We start from the raw sequence: 23778 nt of genomic DNA on the forward strand, positions 1-23778 counted from the left end.
TTATATGTGTGGGAATGCAAATTATGTGTACAGTATGGTGACTCTGACAAGAGTTCATGGATCTTTATTTGGTGCTTGTATTTCATGCCCGTGTGTATGTTTTAGCGTAAGTTTTAGTGGAGTCGTTTATACGGCTGGAGGCGGATAGACCCACAAACAGAAAGTGAGTAGCAGGTGGGCAGGAATTGAATAACTCGCTTTTTTTTTTTTTTTTTAATGAGTACAGGAGGAGAAACAAAGGGAAGTTGAATTCCTCTGAGGTCGGTAGAACAAAATAAAAGTTGGTTCAAGAAAGACAGGAACAATGGAAATAAATTACAGCAGAACTAACTTTCACTCAAGACCCTTGGGAAAACAAAAAGGGCGAGCCGGGGTGGCTGAAATGCGATGAGGATTGCTGGGGAGTCCGTTGGCCTAGGGAAAAAAGGAGCAAACACTTGACACAGTTGGTAGAACACAAGAGGAGGGAATGAGTCAAGAAGAAAACAGGGTAGACGGGACAATGTGAGACAGGTCGAAGGATATGAGGACTGGAGGATAGTAGATTAATGAAATTAGGCCTCATTTGAGCATTTTCCCTCAAGTCGGAAAAAACCTGGACCACATGGGTGTAAAACTCGTCTAGATTATACTGAGAGATTATACTCTGTCTCGATTTTAGATCGATTTTACCCTCCACTATCTCCTCAGAAAAAAGACAATCGCAAAAAAATATATATATATTATGATCACCAGATATTTTTAATCACCAACCTATATGTGTGGTCAACACCAGGTTTGACTGAGCAATGGACTCGTAAAATGGAACGATAGCCTATTGGGAGCTGACCTGACGATTGTGCTGTCACCACACACAAAATTGACCAGCAACTTGGTTGTGTTGAATTATCATGATGTGTGTGGTGTGTTTGTTGGTCATCTCAAGTACACAGCACACTTTAAAGCAGAAGTCAACCCAAAAGTATATTTTTTTAAGAATATGTTCTATGCAGGCTCAGTAACGGAAACACAGCATTCTGATTGATATTGTGTTTGTGGAATATGAGTTAAAGCACAAAATCCACCCGTTTTTAGCCATCTCTGAGGGTGGCCACTTCTGTCGACTGAAAATGACATCACACACCCACAGGGCTCAGATAATGACCAATCATAGCTCAGCTTCAGAACGATTGGCCGAGATGGCTAAAAACGGGTGGATTTTGCTGCTTAACTCACATTTCATATGAATCATATTGCCTTGTTTCAACTAGTGGGCCCGCATAGAACATATTCTTGGCAAAAATATGTTTGGGTTGACTCTCCCTTTAAAAGCACATTTTAAAACTCAAGATAGAATTGTAATATGTAAATATGTGGACCACAATTTAGGAAACAAAGGTAATGGAACAGGGAAGACTGAGGCGTTGTTGAGAGAACCTAAGGGCAGGCAGAACTGATAAGCTAATGTAACACAGGTCGGTAGAAGGACATGAGAAATGGTCGGTAATCAATTAACTGAGGAAACGAAGCCAACAGCCAAACAAGACTGGTTACTTGTTGATGACAGTGTTTTGAAAGTACAAGGGCAAGCAGTGTATTAAAGAAAGCAGGGCAGAGAGGACTGATAAGCTAATACAGAAGGATTTACGTGAAATTGCGGGTTGTTGATTGGCACAGCAAAGAAAGGGATCAGGGCAGACTAGAGTGATAAATTGATGAGATGCAGATGGGAGAACAAAGACAAGGGCGGGCAGTGAGTTGATTGGGAAAACCTTCGGCATTCCGGCAAGTAATGCACTGACAACTCTCAAACTAAAGAGCCACTGATCACAAGGTCTCTTCAATGACACAAAGGAAGGGCCTTGAAAGCATTGTTACTGCAAGAAAATGTCTACACGTTCCAACATTTTGCGAAACGTGACGTATTTCCTCTTGTCAGACCTTTTAAGCATGAAGTCGTGATAGTGGTAGAAGAGTTGCTTGTTGGAAAGATACATTTTGCTCTCATCTACCTACCCTACTTTGACTTTAATGTGATTCGAAATCAATACGGTTTTCAACATGCTCTGGCAGGTAAACTAATCACTTAGTGGATTGGTGACAAGGACCAATGGAGAGTCTAAGTTGCCCACCAAATGTTGGAACTTACTATTTGAAAGGTAGCTTTGATGTAATATATTTCAAAGCAACCTGTGTTCAAGCTCATCAAATTCGTTAATTAAAAACAACATTTAAACATTTGGCCGTGAGGAAACTGTTACCATGTGTTTAGCAAGAAAATCCTCCACAGTGGCCTTGTAGCAAATACAATCACACACGCACATAATCACTCAGTGCTGTTGCATTTCCTGAAATCCACAATCATCTTCGGCTGTTTTCACCTGAGACACCGGACCTCCTCGCCGTTGTCCCTGATCCCGCCTATAAGGGCGACGTTATCAGCAAATTTGCCCATGGTCATGTCTAAAGCGTGAGTAGTAGGGTACCAATGACCCATCCCTGAGGTGTCCCTGTTTCCAGGATGAGAGTGGAGGAGGTGCTGTTTCCCATCCTGACATTCTTTTCATCTGTTGCTGAGGAATTCCAGTATCCAAGTGCACAGTGAGCCGATCCATAATCAGCATCCTCACATACAGTCGATGTTTATCATCCTGATGTGTGAATTTATAGAGGAACGATCTAAGAGGTTTTGCGTCATATAGCTTTGCGGTAATTGCTTTGCATTTTGTGCTGCAAGTGTCAAGAGCGGAAATGAACACAGGTCTGTTTCTTCCGTGAGACTCTTGCAGGAGGCAACTGAAGCAGAGATAATCCTCAGAATGAAGAAATGCACTGGCCCGGTGCTTACACGTCACAAGGCCCTTGGCTTATAACGAAAACAATCCACCCTATCTTCCAATGGGGCCCTCCTTCGCGAGCAGGTTTTCTATATTCCATCTAGAATGGTTTCATTGGTGGTGCATTTTAAAACTGGAGCAAATAAGACAATATATTACACACAGGCCTTTAAATGTTGACATTCAATTACTACTTTTATAGGCAGTGAAAATTTTACCTCGGTGTTTCAAAGGGATATCTGATTAAAGGTGATTGTAATGCTTGGATGAGCAAGTAAAAGCTTCTTGTCAACAATTGGCCAACCGAGTTTTCAAATTTCCAAACAATTTTTTCCGTGAAATTTAATATTCCATGTTCAAAACTTTTCTTTTTTTTGTTGCATTTTTAATAGTTTAGTAAAACATGAGTTAAAACTGGAAATCAGAAAAAAATCTGGGATTTTATTTTAAGGGCACAATGCCAGGCCCTGCTTCCTGGATAGGTTTGGGCCAATGCTTATCTTGTGCCTGTGTGCACCCTGTTTTCTTCCATCTGCCTCATCTGCCATGCCCTCCTGTATCATCCAGTTAGCTTCCTCCCTTCCATTGTGTCATTCCCAGCTGCCGCTCTTTTCAGCAGTAGTCAGTTTATAATAATAAATAGTCTCCTGGCTCATTATCATTTACAGTGGCACAATGGTTCGCACGAGCCAAGTCAAAGTCTTTTCCAGACAATCGTCACTTGGGTCAATAGGAATTGAACGGGAAAAGCACAAACCCATTATCGACTTTTTGTCAAACAAAGGTCCCGTCAATTAATTTATAATATTCATGCTATTCAACTACGAAAAAGTGCACGTACCCGTGGCGGAGACAGAGCGTGGCTAGTGGGTGGGCCTGGAAAAATTAGGGTGGGCCTGAACATTTCCGTCACTGTGTACAATCCTCCCGTCCCGACACATCGGATATTCAAACAAAATGACAAACCGAATAATATGAAGGTCAGACCTTCCTTAGACAACCACAATTATGACATTTTTAATAGTCAGTAAGATATAAAACATAACAAAAAGCAAATGAAAAAATAGTTTCATAAAGTATATATATTTTTTCATTCATCTCACTGGGTCGGCAGTGTGTCAATCTGTGTGGGCCTGTGCACACCCAGGCCCACCCATAGCTCCGCCCCTGGCACATCCTATGATCTATTCTAGCATTTATCCATGCATCGTTATCTCGATAATCAAAATCAGAGGAACTAGCTGAGACGTGTAGTCTCTTGATTCATTTGCTGTTTTTCATATTTGACTCGTTCATCCGCCGCAAGCTTCTTCCAATGACAGCCTCCTTTTCTTACAAGGACATCGCCCGAGTCCCGCTTCTGCTCATGTCTTGTTTACCAGAGAGCACCTGCCATGGAAAATATACTGTAGCTCGGTTTACGGCACTGAAATTTATGAGCAACCCAGATGTTTTTTTTCTTGGTGGGGCCGACGTAATTACCCAAATGGGTTAATTGCGATCGCAATTCTCCGATGTGTGCGGCTACCCCAGCTTATAAACCTCTGTCGACTATACGTGGAAAACGTGACAAGTGCAATCTTCGGAATTTCTCATTTCTTTCAGGGCAACTTTTATAAGTCCCTCTGTGCCTCTGTGGTTGTTGACATCGGTTGTAAACAAAATGGTCTGAATTCATTTTCCCATGGTGGTCAAATGAAGTGAGAAGTGCTGACGGCAACTGCAAGTTAGACTGCGTTGATGTCTTGAGGCAATACACTGCTGCTAAGCTTTTTATACTTTTTACGTGCGTTGTGAGACATTCAAGTCAGACTACTGAGACGCATGACACGAGTTATGATAGCTTTTTCTTTTGCTCAAAAGTTTGGAAAGTCACTTATCTCATTCACTGCCATTGACAAATTTACTTGTCTTTTCACAGTCCAGCCATTCAATCCCAGGAATTTATTTATATTTTTTTCACATTTTTTCAGACATCAGGGTAAAAGCGAGTCTGAAAATGTCTGGCAGTTTAAGTGCGGCAGAACTTTAGGTACACCTTCACAATGGCACGTTGCCGCGCTAAGAACTCTTCCCTATTTTTTAGGGATGCGCATTTGCGGAGGATTTGAGCAGCACCACAGAGGGCTGTGGTGCATTTCTACAAGTCTTTCAACCTTATCCAGGCGGTTCTATTGTGTTTTATTGTTTGGAGCTTCCGGTTCCCCCCAGGTGCTGACAATCAGGTGCTTGAAAAACGAGGCAATCTCAATGCAGAGCGATGTCAAGATGAGATTCTGCAACCAGTGGCACCCGCATACAATTACTCCACAGTCTGGGAGCAAACTCAAGCCTCCAAGATGATAAAGCCCTCGAATGCTGGCAAAGATTCCATCCATTCACTTTTTATAGCGCTTTCCCTCATTTGGGTCACAGATGAGCTGGAGCCAACCGACTTTGGGCAAAAGGTACACCCCGGACTGGCCACCAGCCAATCGGAGAGCAAATACAGAAAAACAAACGTTCAAACTCCCATTCACACCAACGGGCAGTTTAACGTATGTTTTGCGAATGTGAGGAAGCCCGAGTAATACCTGGCAAAAACCTGCACATTTTTATCTAAGTAGTCAAAGTCAACATTCAAACCCAGAACCTCAGAACCATGATGTGCAAACCGTTGTACGCCATGATGCTCAAACCCTTTTATGAATAATGCGTTTTTGTTAAGAATACAATTTTAATGTCAAAAATCCATCTGCCAAGAAACCGTGAGCCTGTTTGACTATCAGTAAATTAGCTTCGAGCATCAAACCCAATAAAAACTGCCAACGCGGAGTTTGAGAGAAGGCTGTTACTGTATTCACAAATGACAAAGCAGCTTCAAAAACACCCTGAGGTGCACTATGCTGCACACGCAACAATGAATGTAGCAGAAAGTTAACTTTGAAACAATAACCCCTAAGGGGAATAAATAAGAAGCCTTTATAGACTTCTGACTCGTGATCTGAGCTATGAAGACCACCTTACCAAGACCACGAGTGTGGTTGTCAAGCTCACTGTTGTTAAAATAGCTTCAACTTGCATACATTCAGGTTTCATTTCAAAGCCAAATCTGGGAAAGTCACTAAAACCAGGGTGATATTTTTCTTTTTTTTTTTTTTTTTCATTTTACGATTTGTTGTAGGTTTCACACAATTTATAGTTTCAAAGGCTTTCAAGTATTTAGTTCCAGGACTGTGAGCCAAAACACGCCCACAAGAGGTCCCGCAAATATATGCACACGTTGTGCGAAAGTTGAAATGGTGCCAGAAAGCACCATAGCTTAATCAACTAATGCATGTCGCGATTACATTTAAGATACTTCATTAATCCCAAAGGGGAAATTAGGACTATGCATTTTACATACGGTATATGAAGGAAGTAAAATTATGCAGCAGTGGGCAGCTGCAGCTGAAGGGCAATTCATCACTTGATGATGAGGCTGGCATACAGCTACTGCCTTCTATCCTCTTAAACTGTATGAACTATGAACTCTCTGCTCTAAAGACAATTTCAATAATTTTACAGCACTAAATTGCAATCCTGATATTTTCCATCCCTGCTTACTTTACTTTACGGCTCCCGACTTCACCTCCAACACTGATCCTGTTTAAAGTGGAAGTCAACCCAAACATATTTTTTTCAAGAATATGTTATATGCAAGTCCACTGAGTGAAACAAGGCATTCTGATAAATATTGCGTTTGTGGAATAAGAGTTAATCCACTTGTTTTTAGCCATCTTTGTGGGGCGGCCATTTTGTCACTTCTGTGGACTGAAAATGACATCACAACGACCAATCACGGCTGACCTGTTTTCTGAAGCTGACCCGTGATTGGTTGTGGCCTGAGCCCCGAGTAGTTGTGACGTTATTTTCAGTCAACAGAAATGACAAAATGGCCGCCCCCTCAGATGGCTAAAAAGGGGGGGGGGGGGAGGATTTTGCTGCGTAACTCATATTCCACAAACATAATATTAATCAGAATGCCGTGTTTCAACTAGTGGGCCTGCTGGGAATATATTCTGGATAAAAATATGTTTCGGTTGATTTCGTCTTTAACCTTGATTGTTAGCCAGTGAGGATTTACCTGATTTAATCCACTTCTTAATATCACCGCAATAATGTTTTATTAATAGAAACCATCAATTTATAAAACACAACAGCACACTGTGCCACACACACCACTCAAAGCAGCAATCTTTGGACACAATAAAGTCAAATTGGATAACTTCCTGTGCCGTCCTTGATGCTCTCTGACGGTGCCCTAGTTGGGAATCACTGCCGTTGTCCCGATGTGAAATTTTAAACTGCGAGTATCTGAATGTCAGCAGGGATATAAAAATGCCACAAAATAAAATCCCACCCGTTTTTATTGAAATGATTGACCTGAAGCACCATTACAAAGACATTAAACATGCGGCAGCATCCATCTGTATCTCATAAAGGACTAATCACTGATGAATGCACAAGCTGGGTTTATTCACATTGCCGTCTACCGTTGCCACGCCAAACAAGGAACATTTGGTTCGAAGGATTTGTGTTGGTCCTGGTCGGCGGTTGTGTAGGTGGTATAAAGGAGTGCTTTGTTTTTTTGATTTTTTTTACAGTTCATTTAAAGTAGAGTATTCAGTGCTGGTTTGTACCGTTCATCTTTCATTCGTCAAGGGAAGCCGATAAATAATTCTGTGCTCCGATGGAAGGTGCTCAAGAGATTCACTCACTCAATGTCATGTGACACATCATTTGATCACATTTGAACCAAGCACACGCTCACTGGCATACGAGTGGGCTACGTCATCGCCATCACCACAGCTTTGTTGTGACACTTTAGAGGCTGGCATCTCTGCAGGGGTGTCATAACAACTTTTTTTTTTTATGACAAGATTTCTTTTTTTTTTCCCCTGATTCACCATGCATCTACTCAACTCCGACTCTGCATCCGGCACTTTCAGTACAAAGTTTGATTAAAGAGATGTCAACTCTCTGATTAACATTACGCAGAGCCACTCTCCAGACTCTACATCTTCCCCAGACTTGACTTGTGACATTGTAGCGTAGACGTGATCAGTATGGAAAATTAAAGAATTTGCCAAATGAAAAAATTGTGGTCCCAAATCATCTTTCGCCATTGAAATGAATTGAAATGCCATTCATCCATTCAGCGCCCCCAAAAAACAAAAAATTGTATTGTGGCTTTTAATAAGAAACACAGCACTCAAAAACATACAGTAGTACAGAAAAAAAAAACACCTCCGCATGTGCGAAAGTATGAGAGAAATAATATTCATTGATAATCTGTTCACTCAATTTAGTCATCTGTACCATCAATTTACATTCGTTGCTCATACCTTGGCACCAAGGGGGCACTATACTGTCATGACAATTAATTGGAAAGTAAATAATTGAACTTTTTTCTTTTCTTTTTTTGCTTTAATTCAATGGCAATTGTGCTGCTCATTCTGCTGTGCACAATATGGCCACCTGGGGGCTGTATATAACAGACATACATGGATATGGCCACTCCTCAGTAAGACGCGGTAATATTAAGTTCTTTGCGGGGGTCATAGCGAGTGAACATTGTGCTTCATTCAATCTCAACTACAACTTGACTAGTAGTCAAAGAACTTTAAGAGAGATTCTTAAAAAGAATGGATCAAATCATGTTCACGTGACAAAGGGTCGCAATATTCTCTTGTTTGGCCTGAACACTGCTTCTCCAATATGAAAATGGTGTTCATTGCCCCATCTTCTTCTCTACTAATATATTCATAATGTTCCTTGATAAGAGGGCGTGTTGACAGAAAAGAAAAACAAATGGAGAGCATAACTCCCATTAATCTTTTCATTGTATTATTCAAAGTCGGCTTTATTTCCTGTGTAGCGGCTGGTTGCTCGCCGTATCGCTCTCCGTCATGGCTGCACGTGTGTGGCCACTCTGTGTGTGCTATGCAAAAAAAATATACAGCAGAGCGTAAATTGAATTTCCCCTTGAGGGATCATAATGAGCGTAATGAATAAACAAACGTGTCTTATTTCCGGGAATCCGTTGAGAAAAACATCTGGATGTTCCGAGTCGAAATACGAATCGCAGGATATTTTCAGCCTGTTTACGTAGCAACCTACTAAAGTCAGCGAAACAGCATCATGCTGTCCTGCTCAGAGACAGGCAAGTTGCCAACAAACGGCAAGCTGGGAATTTGTCCAGCAGCCCCGACCATTCAGAATTCAAACGGAGACTTTTGTGAATGTTCAAAGCATTCATTCATTCCCAATTGCTGTGTCTGGCTGATCCGAAAGGTGTCCTTTTTAATGAGATAAAGCACACAAGAGCACAAAACAGTTGAAATGATATTTAAATTCACTGGCTGGTTGTCATGCCCTTCTGTTTCCATGGAGCCACACACACACACACACAGACAATTCAGCATCCTCAAACCATTCCCAACACCAATAGGCCTGACAGCATGTCTTAAATCATCTTAGCATCTGTGGAATGATCTGACTATTGGTGAGAGACCCTGCTGTCAAAGACATTCCCATTTAAAGCGGAAATTAACCCAAACATATTTTTTCAAGAATATGTTTTATGCAGGCCCACTATAGTTGAAACACGGAATTCTGATTAATATTGCGTTTGTGGAATAGGAGGTAAGCAGCAAAATCCACCCGTCTTTAGTTATCTCTGGGGGCGGCCATTTTGTCACTTCTGTCGACTGAAAATGACATCACAACTGCTCAGGGGTAACGACCAATCACGGCTCGCCTGTTTTCTAAAGCTGGGTCGCGATTGGTCGTTACCTGAGCCCTGAGTTGTGATGACATTTTCAGTCGACAGAAGTGACAAAATGGCCGCCAAAAGAGATGGCTAAAAACGGGGGGATTAACTCTTATTCCCAAACGACTAGTGGACATGCATAGAACATATTCTTGAAAAAAATGTGTTTAGGTTGACTTCATCGTTAAAGATCTTACCGGTACTTCTTTTTTTTTTTTTTTTTAACAAACAGTACTTAATTCACAGGTTTACCCTGTGATAATAACTGACAAAATGAACATCAATCCATAAGGATTACACCAACAAATCCCCTTACTGAATATTATTGATTTCTATTTATTCAGTGTCTTCGGCAACCCCTGAGAGAGCTGGGCATTAGGGAGAAAAATGTTGGTTTATTCTCAACCTGATGTTTGTTTCTTAATGCGATGAAGGAAAAAGACAATAATTCGGAAAAGGGCAGGCAATTTCAAGAAAAGTTGGAAAGTGAATGGAAGAACATTACTCTTCATATATTTTAAAGACTTGCAACGTTCCTGAGAGAACATAAAGCAGCTACTCCGACTCTGATTTATGTTGTGGCTGTTTTAGCTACGGTCATTGTTGGGATTTTTCTTTTTAATTCTCTTTCATCTACCCCCACTAATCACATTTTAGTACTAATTTAAAAACTCATTGCAGTCAGAATGTTTATGTCACAGCGGACTCAGACACCTAAAGCCATAATTCCTGCACACCTTTTACAATGCCACTTTTTATATGACTATATCAGTGTTTTCTATAAACATAAATATGAATGTTTTTAATTAACCGAGCCTCTCTGGAGGCAAACCAGCCCAGGCCAGTGCCAGTGCAGTGCCCGTTTGAATTGGAAGTTTTGGAGTCACAAAGGGCATCTGTCCGTAAAACTATGTATAAAACTACTATAAAATATGGAAATGGGCCTTAGGGAAGAAAAAAAAGGAACTTTTGGAGAAAGTTCAACTGAAACACTGAATAGGGGAGAGCTGGGAATAAGAGGATGTTGACCTTGATGATCTTTCCGGTTGGATTTTTTGGGGTCTTTTCCTTGTCCCAGAGTAGGAATTGATATTGGAACCTAACTGAGGTTAGTAAAGCGTGTTTTTAAAAAAAGCACTTTTTTGAAATAATTTTTCTGCACCACCCTTCAAGTCCTCTGCAGGCCATGGTGGGGATTAATGAAATACAAATACCTTCTTACTGTACTCAAGTAAATTTTCTGGTACAGGTATATACTATATTTTTTGGGACAAGTATTTATTACTGCACTTCTAACTTTGTCAAAACAGGCTCATTACATTTTTTCAATCTCCGCTGATTAAAAAATGACAAAGGAGGTGAAGTCAGAAGTCTGACCTTTAAGGCGGAATGTGAAACAGACTATTAACAGCAATGATACAATTGAATTGAAAAGATAGTCCCCATTAATTGCCTTATTTACTTTGTAAGAGGATTGTTTGATGTTGTTGGGTCAAAAAATATTATCTCGTGGCATTCAAAAATTCTAAATCTGCTCAACCCCTCTCCAATTTAGCAAAGGAGAAAAACTTCTGTGCAAGGAAGTTTTTTTTTTTTTTATATTGTGCCAAATTATCTAAACAAGCACTGGATATAATTGACAGCAAAGATTCATTTTTACTGTTGAACTGAGGTTAATTTTTCACATACAATTTTAGAGCTTTAGTACTTTTCAACTTTTACGGAAGTAAATTGTTGTGCCACGCCAAGGCAAGGGTTCCTTCCCCTAATTCTGGTTCAGTTATCTTGTTGTGGACTCTTGGTCTGTGTCTCTTTTCCTGGGGTGCCCGGCACATTTGGCTATTCAAAATCGCTAGGGGTTAACAAAAGGAGCTGATCAATACTTAACACATTCTTTTTTTTTTCTTTGTTTATATTTTTTTTTTTACAGAAGTTAGGTACCCGTACTTAAATACAAAGTGTGAGTTGAATACTTTTGCCACACCTGTTGGAGGGCAATGAAAGCAGTAAAACATACAATACAGTAAACGTTTTGCACTTTCGAACTTTCAATAATAAAGTGGTAGCTATTTGAATTGGTACGCAAAGCAAACCGAATAAAAGCAAGCTTCTACTTATCATCCCCAAAATAGTTATTCCTGATTTAGTACACTTCGCCCATGTTCTTCCTTTAGTCGCTATTTATAGATCTGGTTTCTATATTTGTTACACAGCATGCCTGACAAAAACTGCCCTGTTTAGTTTTCACATCAATCTGTATACTCAATCAATCAATCACATTTTATTTATATAGCACTTTTCATACATAAAAATGCAACTCAAAGTGCTTTAAAACATTCAAAGCAAAACATAGATAATTAGATACACGCTTTTGGGAATTGTACCAGAAACACACTGCCAATAATGATGACCTGTTGAATATACTGTAGCTATAAAAATATCAACTATGTTCTGGAGTTGTAAAGAAAGGAAGGGGGGGGGCACAAATCCACAGGGAATATTTCAGTGTATCCAGATGGTCGCTCTGTGCCTCCCTCACAGTGAGCAGAGCTAAAAGATGGATGGGAAATGTATCACAACACCTCCAACTTAAGATATTGAGCCAACTCGTTTTCTAATCACTGTTTCCCACGTCCAAATTAGGATGCATTCAATATAATAATATAGCAACCATTATGTAATCTGGCTCAGCCTCCCTGATTCGTACTGTTTCATAAACACCATTTCATCAACAGAGATTTTACATTCTTTCTTTATGAACGCGTGAATGTGGCCATTTTAAAATGTACATTTTAAATTGTAATATTCATTATCTATCCATTTTCTGTAGCGCTTGTCTTTTTTGGGGGGCCCAGCTGACTTTGGCCCAGTGGCGGGGTACATTCGGGACTGCTTTTTTTTAATGCGTTAATGCTATCAGGTAACAAATAATAAGACATAATGCCAGCGGTGGCTGGAGACATATTAAAAAAAAATTCTTAGCTGGCCAGCAGGATTTCTTGAGCATAAAAAAAAAAGTCATCATTTACTTCAGTGCCTGAACAATTTCTCAAAGAGTTTTTTTGTTCATACCATCACCGTCACCATTTGTCAACATTTGTAGATTTGGTCTTTCAGAGTCAAAGTCTTTTACATTTTTCTTACGTAAGCTATGTGAAAGGCTCCCTTTCCTTCGCAGCACACCAAGTGAATTTGTTTTCAAAGAAACATGAAAAATGTTCTCTTTTGTTTCCAGTTTTGAATAGGAAGACTAACTGAACCAATGTAGCACAACTCAAGGCCAAACTATAATGTCAGCGTGCTTTTGTATTCCTTTCAAATAATACTGCATGTAAGAGGGTAAAATTTTGCAGTTAACAAAAGTTCAAAGTTCAACAATGTGAGTCAATAAAGAGCCACGCCAGTCCTGTAGGCGGGTTAGGGTTCATTTATGTTGAAAGGTGCTAGGCAACAACCAGCACGTGAAGGAGAAGAAGTCATGTGCATAAATGGTTTATCAGAATAGTTTAGTTTTGCCTGTTTTAAATTCTGTGCAAAAAATGAGGACCGCCATCTTGCATGATGTCATCATGTGGGAACTCAGTCAGTTCGCATTAATTGTTCTTTTTTGTAGGCTTTTTTTTTTTTTTTACATTTGGGCTGCACATAAAAGGTGTTAAAATTAATGTGTGTGTATATAAAAAAAAAAAAAAGAAGAATATACACTGGTTGTAAAGGGAAGTAAGAGGGCTCTCATTCAAAGTAGTATGACTCTGTGGCATAGTGTGGGGCTGTCAGCTCCTGGGGCAAACTTTTTGTCAAACCAATGGACTCTTAGCGCGCCACCATTCTACCTATTTACCCTTCAGGGCCACCATACTTCAAACTTGTGTTCAGCAATGTAGTATAAACCAGGGGAAGGTAGATTGAGCAATAACTGGGGAGGTTAATCCATCACTCCACTCGGATAAATAACACAAGTCACCCCCCCCCACCCCAATAAGATCGGAAAAGGAAAACAACCAATAGTGTAGCAGGAATAGAAAAAAATCAGAAGGGCATGAAGAAGAATTAGGTAGCCACATCTAAAAATATTCTTACTTCAATACACTCACAGTGAAGTGGAACACATACAATCGATGGATGGATGGATTCATAGATAGATAGATAGATAGATAGATATGATTCCAATGAACGGGCCATCAGTCGCACAATGCAAAATGGTGTCAGCCGTCGGCGATAACTGATCACTCTGATTGGCTGTTGGCAAGAAAACCAGCGCACGAGATAGCACACAAAAGCAAGCAATTGCAAATAAAATTGCATTATCTAGTCAATTAAGCTCAGCAAAATGTTTCGTTTTATTTCAACTTGATCCTGCGTGTGTTAGGAGTGTGTTGAAAAATGTTCTGGATATGTGTGAATTTTATTTCATGAAACCCTGACTGTGGATGGAATTATAAACAATGACTTCTCAGGCACAGAGGGGGGTTATAAGCATGGGCGTGCATATGACCATACCTCAATGAGATGTTGTGTCAACCGGGCCACTCCACTGAAAGATTTCTGGCTCCATTGCTGTTGATGAGAAGCCAGTGGAGCTGGATGAGGGAGGGTGTGATGTGCTGCCAGAGCTTAGTGCAGGTGAAGACCCTGGCAGCAGAGATTCGGATGTATCGGAACCTTTCCAGTGCTTTATTGGCATCCCCGTGGCAGTAGCGGCGACGGGTGGAGGTGAAGGCATGGTCAAGGTCGTGCTTTTATAATTTAACACTTTGATAAGAGCTGAACATATCCAATACCTGATTGCAATTTGTGTAAGAGTCCACTTAAGTTCAAGTAATTGGTAAATTGATGATGAAAAAAAACCAAAGAAGTGGAAGGTTTGAGATGAGTCTGTAGTTTACTCAAATGAAGGCATGCACTTTTCTGGGGGCTGAAACGGATTGATGGCTTCTCTATTCATCTCAATCAGGAAAAAATATTTGAGCTACAATTGTTTTGAGAGATTGTTGCATGAACTCCTTTTTAATCTGACATGATGGCAGACATTATTTCCAGTTTTTTTTTTTTTTAATGATTGAAGAGGTCACAAAGGAGAAGCACAGACACGCACTGCATGACTTGTTCTTCTCTTTTTTTTTTTTATACCATCACTTAAAGAGTCACTTATTCAATTTAGCATTTCATACCGAGCTGCCACAGAAGCGCTTATCTCCTTATTAGCGCTACCGACTGGAGGGCTGATAAGGCACCATTCTTCGTCTTCACACCTCCTCCTCCTCCTCCTCCTCCTCCTCCGTGCACGGCCACGCGTCTCAGCGCGGCCAGGACGCGCGCTCACGTGGGCGCGTCCGCCAGCCCCTCGGTCGCCACAGTTGATGGGTGTCGGCGTGGAAGACGCTGTGAGCTGAATGGACACTCACATTCAAGGAATGCAATAATCTCCTCTTGATGCCCGCATGAAGCCGGGTAAGTTTTTCTTTTTTTGTTCTTTTTTTTTTTTTTTTTTTTTTCTAACTCACTACAATAAGTGCTTCACGCATGAGGCACACTTGCCATTTAGCAATCTGCCGGGGCAAATTTGGAAGCACTTTGACCATTCCAATATTTGCTGTGGTGATATGCTGTTTTCTTAATTGACTGTGTCATTTGCACATTGATTAATAAGAGCTAAACACAAGTATGCAATTTTATCCCTCCAAGGCACATGACTGTGTGAAATTATTTATTCACTCTGTGCGTTTGTTGCCTTTCCCAATTTCTTACAACATGTGCCATTGCAGCCTGAAGGCGGTTTGGATTACATAAAGAAAAAGTAATTTTCCTGCTGATGATGAAGCACGATTGTCACTTTCGCCCACATGTTTCCGAAGCAGTCCACCTATAATAGCACAAAAGAAAGAAAAAGGAGATGCTTTCTTCTTGCTGATAACGATAAAAGCTGTGGTGCTTGCATGCTTGCCTGGATGGATGTCCAGCAATGAAACAGCTCCTATGTCCAGTTAGAGAGCTCCATTCTACAATGTGATGACTGACTGGAGATTGGTGAGTGGGCTATTATGAGAAGAAGAGGTGTGGGGGGGTGGGGGGTAACGTGAGGGGAGAGTGGGTGGGTGTTGCAGTTTATCCATGGAGGATTGCTCCTCTGGATAATGTGATGATGGCGGTTGGGAATCAAAGTTGAGTGACTTAGGCCTTGTCTACACGTAGCCGGGGTTTTATAATCAGCCCCCCACGCCTCGCCTGTGTTGGAATACACATAAAAAAAACGCATCCTCACGAAACCGCGGAAGTGCCTTTTCAAACGCATGCCAAGCCTCTAGGCGGCAGTAGTTAGCCAAATACTGTCCATTCAGAAGGAACTTCCGTCCTTTGACGTCACTTCTACGAAACCAAAAACACGGCGCCAAACGCGTTCGGGAGGACCGACAAGAGGTCAGAATTGCTTTTAAACCTTTCAGCGAGAAGCAGTGGTTGGTTGCGGACAAATAAGTAAGCAAAAAGCGCATCGAGAATATCCGGTTGTTAAAAACCCCCGGGTACATGTAGACAAGGCCTTACAGGGAACCTTGAAGAGGGAGGGACAGTTGAACTGTAATGTACACACTTGGGTTGGCAGGCATGTAGTAACTCACCATATATTTTGCAGAGGGAATCAATATCAAGATGGAATATATTGGATGTTACTGGGAGAAAAAAAAATGCATTTGCACATGCATGGTCTTGGAGCAGTGGTTTGCAAATGTGCCTCACACTTCTGAGATTTAAAGCTTTGGGTTTGGACCTCGGCTCTGGTTGTCCAGGTTAGAATTTGCTTTTGTTTTTTTTTTTCTTTCCGCTTTTGGATTATTCATGAGCAAGATGGGATCACGTACCAACATGAACCCTGGAATTTAGTGTGAACGTGACTGCATATACTGTATATCCACGGTGTGCGTGCAGTGCAGTCTGCAGACGTGCAATGCGGAAAAAGAATTAGCCTTTAGGTAATGACGCTTTTAGGCTAACAATAGGCTACACACAGTGAACTCACACGTTCAGCATTTGCCAAATTACTTTGTCACTGTTTTTGTTTTGTGCTATGACTAAAGCAATAACAGCAATACTTTGGTACATTTGGTAGCATCTTGGTGCCAAGAAACTGTGTTGGAGTAAGATGAGGAGTTTCATTTAAACAAGTTTTGTCCTTTTGCGCCACCTTGTGGCATCTATAACCCCTTTTGGGGAGGCGACAACTACTCACATAGTCACTCACCCACCCAAATAGCAGCTGCTCATTGTGTTCAATAACTGTTTTTTTTGTTCAGGAATAAGACAAAGACTTTGATAGAAGCACAAACAACAGTAATTAGTCTTATTTAGTATCATCCGTCCATTCGTTTTATACCACTCGTCCTTATTAGGATCAGCTGGAACCTATCCCAGCTGTCTTTTGGCGAGAGGCATAACTGGACTATTTTCCAGTCAATCACAAGGAACATATAGCGCCAGACAACCATTCACACTCATATTAACACTGTGACAGAGTGGGAACTGAATCCAAGATGCCTGAACGGAAGCCAGGCGAGCGAACCACTACACCATCACTGACTCTTGATTTAGTACCAGAAATGTCAATCTGTCTTTTCCGGAGTCGTCACTTTATGTTTTGACCCTTCCTTCTATAAGTGTGCTCTTCCAGGTAGCAACCATTCTCAATCTCAAATAAATCAATTCAGAGAATTTTCTTTTTCAGGTGCCAATGTCAACCCACTTAAAGTCAAAGTACTTAGTCAGTAAGCACAATGCCTCAAACCTTGTACTCACTGCTTGGACTGTTACCTTCTTTGCTAAGAGCCTGCAATTTTGCTTCATTTTTTATTTATATTTATATAATTGTCTTGCTCTTGTTCCTTGTTTTCCGGCAAGCAGATAATTTCCCTTCGGGGTTCATTAGAGTCCAAGGAGTGTCAATGTCAACTTGTTATGAAGAGATGACATTAGCGTCCATTTTGCAGAAGACTTTTGGGGCGTTTACAAGCTTATATCTCAACGATCAACTCCCCAATTCAATAAAGGACTTTATTTACTTATACAAAGACAGCATTTAATCAATCTTTTGAAACTGGCATTATAAACGAGAGTATAAAACAATATTAGGAGTGCTGCAGTACATATAAAGGCGTCTGCGTTGCAGTCACAAAAACTTTCAACAAAATATGAATACAACACAGAAGAGTTTACATGGCCAGAGATTAATATACACCTATAGAACGTTTTTTTTGTTGTTTTTTTTTAAAGTCTGAATTGGACTGCTCCTGGTAAGGAGAATGTAATAGGAAACGTATGCAAATTTCAAATTACTTTTAAAGCGGAAGTCACCCCTCAAAAAAATCTTTGCAAAAATATGCTCCATGCGCCTTCGCTAGTCTAAACATTCTGATTAATATTGTCTTTATGGAATATGAGTTATGCAGTAAAATCCACCCATTTTTAGCCATCTCATGGGGGCGGCCATTTTGTCACTCCTGTTGAGTGAATATGACATCACAGTTGCTCAGGGCTCAGGTAACGACCAATCACAGCTCACCTTTTTTTCTGAAATTCAGCCATGATTGGTCGTTATCTGAGCATTGAGCAACTTTGATGAACATTTTCAGTCAACAGCAAGTGGCAAAATGGCCGCCCCCTGGCATGGACAAAAGTGGGTGGATTTGATTTCTTACCTCATATTCCACGTACGCGATATTAACCTGAATGCCGTGTTTGGACTATCGAAGGCGCATGGAACATATTATTTTAAATAAAAGGGTCTGGGTCGACTTCCACTTTAAGTAATGAAAATGCCTCAGTCAAAATGTTTTGCCAAGCTGCAAGATTATTATTTTTTGTGCGCGTGTATGAAATACACGACTGTGATAAACACAGGCAGTCATGTGATCCCACTTGTTGTGAAGGTGTAACAGTGATTGGAGGAACCAGGGGAGCCACGTATTGCTGGTTTGATTTAATTTAATTTAAGACCGTCTGCGGTAGCAGATTCAATAACTGTTTAAATTACAGTTTAACGATGTACACTTGAGCATAAAGCATTGCCTCGCAGCTCAGTGCACCCCTTAGAGTGCAGATTAAATGACACCATGTTGATATTCTGAGGTGTCTCCAGTTCACTCTCACTTTGCTTTGTGGTTGCGCTAAAGCGGGTTCCACACACACATTCTGACAAAAAGGCCCGATCTCAGATACTTCTCCAAGATTATTTTAAGAAAATATTGAATGTTCAATATGTCCCATCACAAATCCATGTATGTGGTCGACGCTGATTTCGGTCCAGCCGCGGATTTTGTGATTGCGAGGCAAAACGGAGCGATAGCCAATTAGGAAGCAAGCGGAAGCTCTTTTGTGACTATGTTTTCTTCTTTTTATTTATAATGTTTTGATTTCCTGTGGCTGCTTGCTGCTTCTCACAGGTCACACTTGGTATTACACCAAATATCTGGTTTAGGGGAATACAATTACTTGGCAGCGGATGTATCGTCATGTAGGCGGTGTGCTGTGTTGCTCACCCCTTTCCCTTCCACTAATATGGCGCACCTGCAGATGGGATGTGGTGGCACCCTGTTGGCTGCGAAGCCAGCCGCCGGCAGGAGGGCTTTAACGTTCCCACCCGACACTTCCCAGCCCACCTCCACATGTGGTTGTCTGTGTGTCATGCATTAATGTATGCTTGTTTGCTGAGTTTTTTTTTTTTTTTTTTTTTTTTTTTTTCCAAATCCATACTTTGCTCTCCTTCCAGGAGCTCAGTCTGCAGTTGTTTTTTTTTCCCCCTTTTTTTTTTTCTTTTCATCTGCAAAAACAGGGCGCAGTAAAAGGGGACCCCCAGTCGGTATCCCACTGGTTATTTACTCTATTTATTTATTTATTTATGTACTCTATATTTCTTGGACAGGTTATGTCTGTTCCATTGTGTTCCACTATGTGCTGCAATGACAATAAAGCTTTTCTTCTTCACCACATACAGTAATATAAGAGATGTAAGGAGACGCATGTCATCCTTTTGAAAAAAATAAGATCATTGTTCACGCACATTTCGTTCACCGACAGGAGAAGCAAACTCGCAGTAACTTGCCGTGTTTCCTTCATGGCTCTGAGATAAGACTGGGAGATCCTGAAACATCAAAGTGCATCACTCGCAACTGAAGCTGTGAAAGTCCTATTAGAGGTGTTGCGAGCCCTACCAAGCGATGCGATAATTCTCCGTGTTGCGCACCACGGCAGACAAGTGTGACTGTAAAGTGCACATTGACATACTGTGTGTCGGAGTGCAATCCGACGCAATGCATGTGCAGTGCAGCATTCCAGTGAAGCAACTGGGTCTAATTAGTAACCAGTTCTTGTACCCAACCTTTGTATAACTCCTTGAAAGACGTGTACAACATTTTGGAGTGTGTCTGTGACTTTTTGTCCATACATCCAGTAGAACATTTAGGGGGTCGTTGATTCTGGACCCGAGAGAGGGCCTAACTCACGATATGAGCTCTGGCACTTTCCGAATGTGTTTGGTGGGGCTTCGGCTTAAGGCTCCTCCTCCACGTCAAAGGCAATATTTTACGGAGCTTGCATTGTAAGCGTCCCTCTGTGATAGGGAGGCACACCGCGGACTAGTCGCCAGTCAACCGCAGCCAAGCAATAACTTCACTTGAATATGTTCGGCCGTGTGTCAGAGGCCTCGGGAAGCGGCTCCAAATAGAAACACATTTTAACGCTGAATAATAAACAGGCACTCTTTTATATTCGGGCGTACTGGTGAGCCTGATTTTAGCGCCTGAGCTTTGACTCAAATGTTGAGAAGTGTTTGAAAAACGCATTTCGCTGTACAACACTTGCCCATTACTCATCACATGAGGATTTTCAGTGACCTTAACGACGCACTGCTACTTTCAAAGCCGTTATCTTTGCGTAGGAGGCCTGTAGAATCAAGCCGTAAAATTTACAGAGCAATTTCGTGTGCGTTTCTGCGCGTGCGCATGTGTGTGTGTGTGTGCAGTGACTTAACTACTCGCAGCATGCAGCACCTCATCCTTTAAACTTCTAATTGATGGACTGCCGACTTATTAAGCAAAGGCACAATGCGGCTCATTCATTAAGCGTCAACTTAAACAGTGCGTGCATATAATGGGAAATACTTTCGGAGGAAATTCATTCCTACATGTGTGCTTCCTGCCTGTTTATGCATCCAAAGAAGCTGATGGGTTTCCTCAATGATGCATGGAGAATTGAAAGGCATCATCATAATCATCCCTAGTAAATGGTGTTGCGGACTAAACCTGCGACGCAGCAGGAGGTGGCCATAGTAATGAGCAGCTTGTTCCGGGGTGTACTATGCTAAGGGGCCAATAGCTTTGCCTAAAGACACAACAGGTGGCCAGCTTTTACATAAGACTAAAAAAATTTAAAAAAAGAAACCAGTCTGCACACTTTACGAAAGAAAACTGCTAGGTTTCACTGCAAGTTTTGCTGTTATGTACAATGAATGTACAAGAGATGACGTTTTATTTCTTTGCTTCTGTTTGAATATCTGATCCGACCACAAGGAGAACACCTGCTGTGTTTTTTGACGAGTGAACGTAAATTATGGTATGAATGATAATTTTTAATGAAAAGGGCGGGGCCGGAAGGGTACCCAGGTCAAGGGTGGAGAGTCGCGGACGGACCGGCAAAAAAGGGTCAAGTGCCCAGCTCTGGGAATTTGAGTTAAGCAGCAAAATCCACCCGTTTTTAGCCATCTGAGGGGGCGGCCATTTTGTCACTTCTGTCGACCGAAAAATGACATCACGGTTGCTTAGGGCTCAGATAACGACCAATCACGGCTCAGCTTCAGAAAACAGGTGAGCCGTGATTGGTCGTTATCTGAGCCCAGAGGGTCTGCGATGTCATTTTCAGTCGACAGCAGTGACAAAATGGCCGCCCTGTCAGATGGCTAAAAATGGGTGGATTTTGCTGCTTAACTCATATTCCTCAAATGCAATATTAATCAGAGTGCCTTGTTTCAACTAGTGGGCCTGCATAGAATGTATTCTTGAAAAAAATATGTTTGGGTTGACTTCCACTTTAAGGTTTTCATGCAAATCTGATGCACTCCACTCATTTATTTGTTTGTTTATGTATTATGCAGTGTAACCGGAGAGATCACATTTATGGATGTCACTGAAATAAGCTAATTGATGGCCAATACTGTACATATGCACGTCAACCGAACACCTGTGGCAAATCTAAACTATAATGAAAGCATCAGGTCAGACCTGCAATGTAAAGCCATCCTAGGGATGTCATTTTGAGAAAAATTCCATAATGATCCTGCAGTTGACTGGAAACCATTCCTGGGTGCAGTCTGCCTTTTGCCACAAATCATCTTGACATGACCTTCAACAGGATAAGCATGAGAAAATGGATTGATAGCTTTACCTCTAACTGTAGGAAAAATTCTAACAAGCTCTTCGCTGACTGCTTACATTCTGTGCCCTTCAACCAGTTTCAGAGAAAATGCTTTCAGAAACGTTTACATAATTCTAGGCAAACATCACAAACTGTAGAAAGGTCCTTGATGCAAGGAAGGAATCGCTTGTTTGAAAAGCTTTCAGCACTGCAGCATCTGCAAGAAGTGATTAAAATAATATGGTGTTGTCAAAGAGTGTTATTACCATGATGTATGAGGGTTAGTTAAAGCGGAAGTCAACCCAAACATATTTTTTGTCAAGAATATGTTGCCAATATAAGTTAAGCAGCAAAATGCACTCATTTTTAGCCATCTCCGGGGGTGGCCATTTTGTCTTCTGTCGACTGATAATGACATCATAACCGCTCACAGAGACCAATCACGGCTGACCTGTTTTCTGAATCTGAGCCGTGATTGATCGTTGTGAGCAGTTGTGATGTCATTTTCAGTTGACAGAAGACAAAATGACCGCCCCAGAGACGGCTAAAAACGAGTGGATTAACACTTATTCCACAAACGCAATATTTATCAGAATGCCCTGTTTCAACTACTGGGCTTGCATAGAAATTATTCTTGAAAAAAACATGTTTGGGTTGACTTTCTCTTTAAAGACCTTTCATAGCAGCAACAGGGCACCCGAGTATGAGGAACTAATTTGGACTCTGCAGGACTGAATACTCACAACGGCTAACTAGCCTTTCCTTACTTTTAGAAAGAAAATAGATGCAGTATTTTTATTGTATTTATTTATTATTTTTTGGCAAAATACCACCCTTTTGCACTTAGGCAAGAGAATCAGGAAATCAGGAGAGGTTTTATTTTTCCCTTGATGCAACCCTGAATAAATCAGTGATGAATTTGTGATGAATTTCTCAGAGACGCAGTGGAGGTGTCCTTGAGCAAGATGCAGAACCCAACCAATTATGGATGGCACCTTAAATGGCAGCCTCAGCCAGCAGTTCAACACCATTAGGTTTGTGCGTGTGGGGGTGTGCGTGTGCGTGTGCGTGTTCATGCGTGTGTGAAAATAGTTTAAAGTAATACCTTTCAAATACAAAGTGTATCACACCTCATTTGCATTCAAGTAGAGAGAGTGTTTTTGTCTTTCGTTAACATACTGTCCTACTAACTCTTTTACTGGTATACATGTGTCGGTTGTTTTAGGGTATTCCCATATTCCAAAACATGCATGTGAGGTTCACTGAAGTTTGTCAATATGTGCCCTGCGATTGGTTGGGACTTTGCTCCAGCTCACGTGCGACCTAAATCAGTACAAGCGCTGTTGAAAATGGATGGATGGAATGGTTCCACTGCCTAATCAAAAGTCAAATTGAACCTGACTTTAAAAGACCTCCAAAGCTATTATATAAACAGAAAACAGCTTGTAACAAAGTAGAATAATCAAACAACTCATTAATGCTGTATACATAAATAAATCTGCTGGGTGAAGAATAAGCCCACAACCTGCCGCTGACTTTCATGTTTTTGGATTGTTTTCAGTGCATTGCATTATCTCTAATGGGCAGGCTGTGTTTAAGCAAAGATGGTCGTGAGCCAGCTAGCTAGCTAGCTAGCTAGTGATACCGATAGCCAGAGCTGGGCATCGTCTAGGGAGATGCTATTTGTGTGCCTTCTACCTGCTGGAAGCATATGATAACACCTTTAATGACGTGTAACCCTTGCAGGTACTGTGGGTGTGAAAGGCTTAAATC

General features: G+C 41.1%; 1 protein-coding gene across 2 annotated transcripts in view; it reads left to right on the top strand.

Annotated features, from left to right (window-relative positions):
• htr1fa (5-hydroxytryptamine (serotonin) receptor 1Fa) overlaps positions 1–23778 on the top strand; it is a 56096-nt gene that overhangs the window by 16783 nt on the left and 15535 nt on the right. The window contains exon 1 of one of the 2 annotated variants that reach the window (XM_086052180.1): positions 14925–15060. The exons of the other annotated variant lie outside the window; for it this stretch is intronic. The gene's annotated coding sequence lies outside the window, so the exon portion shown is untranslated. Of the gene's footprint in view, positions 1–14924; positions 15061–23778 lie in introns of those variants that run through there. 2 annotated transcript variants of the gene reach the window in all.

Source organism: Filicampus tigris, chromosome 14, assembly GCF_054856515.1.
Source record: "Filicampus tigris isolate MCC_2025a chromosome 14, RoL_Ftig_1.0, whole genome shotgun sequence".
Classification (NCBI taxonomy): domain Eukaryota; kingdom Metazoa; phylum Chordata; class Actinopteri; order Syngnathiformes; family Syngnathidae; genus Filicampus; species Filicampus tigris.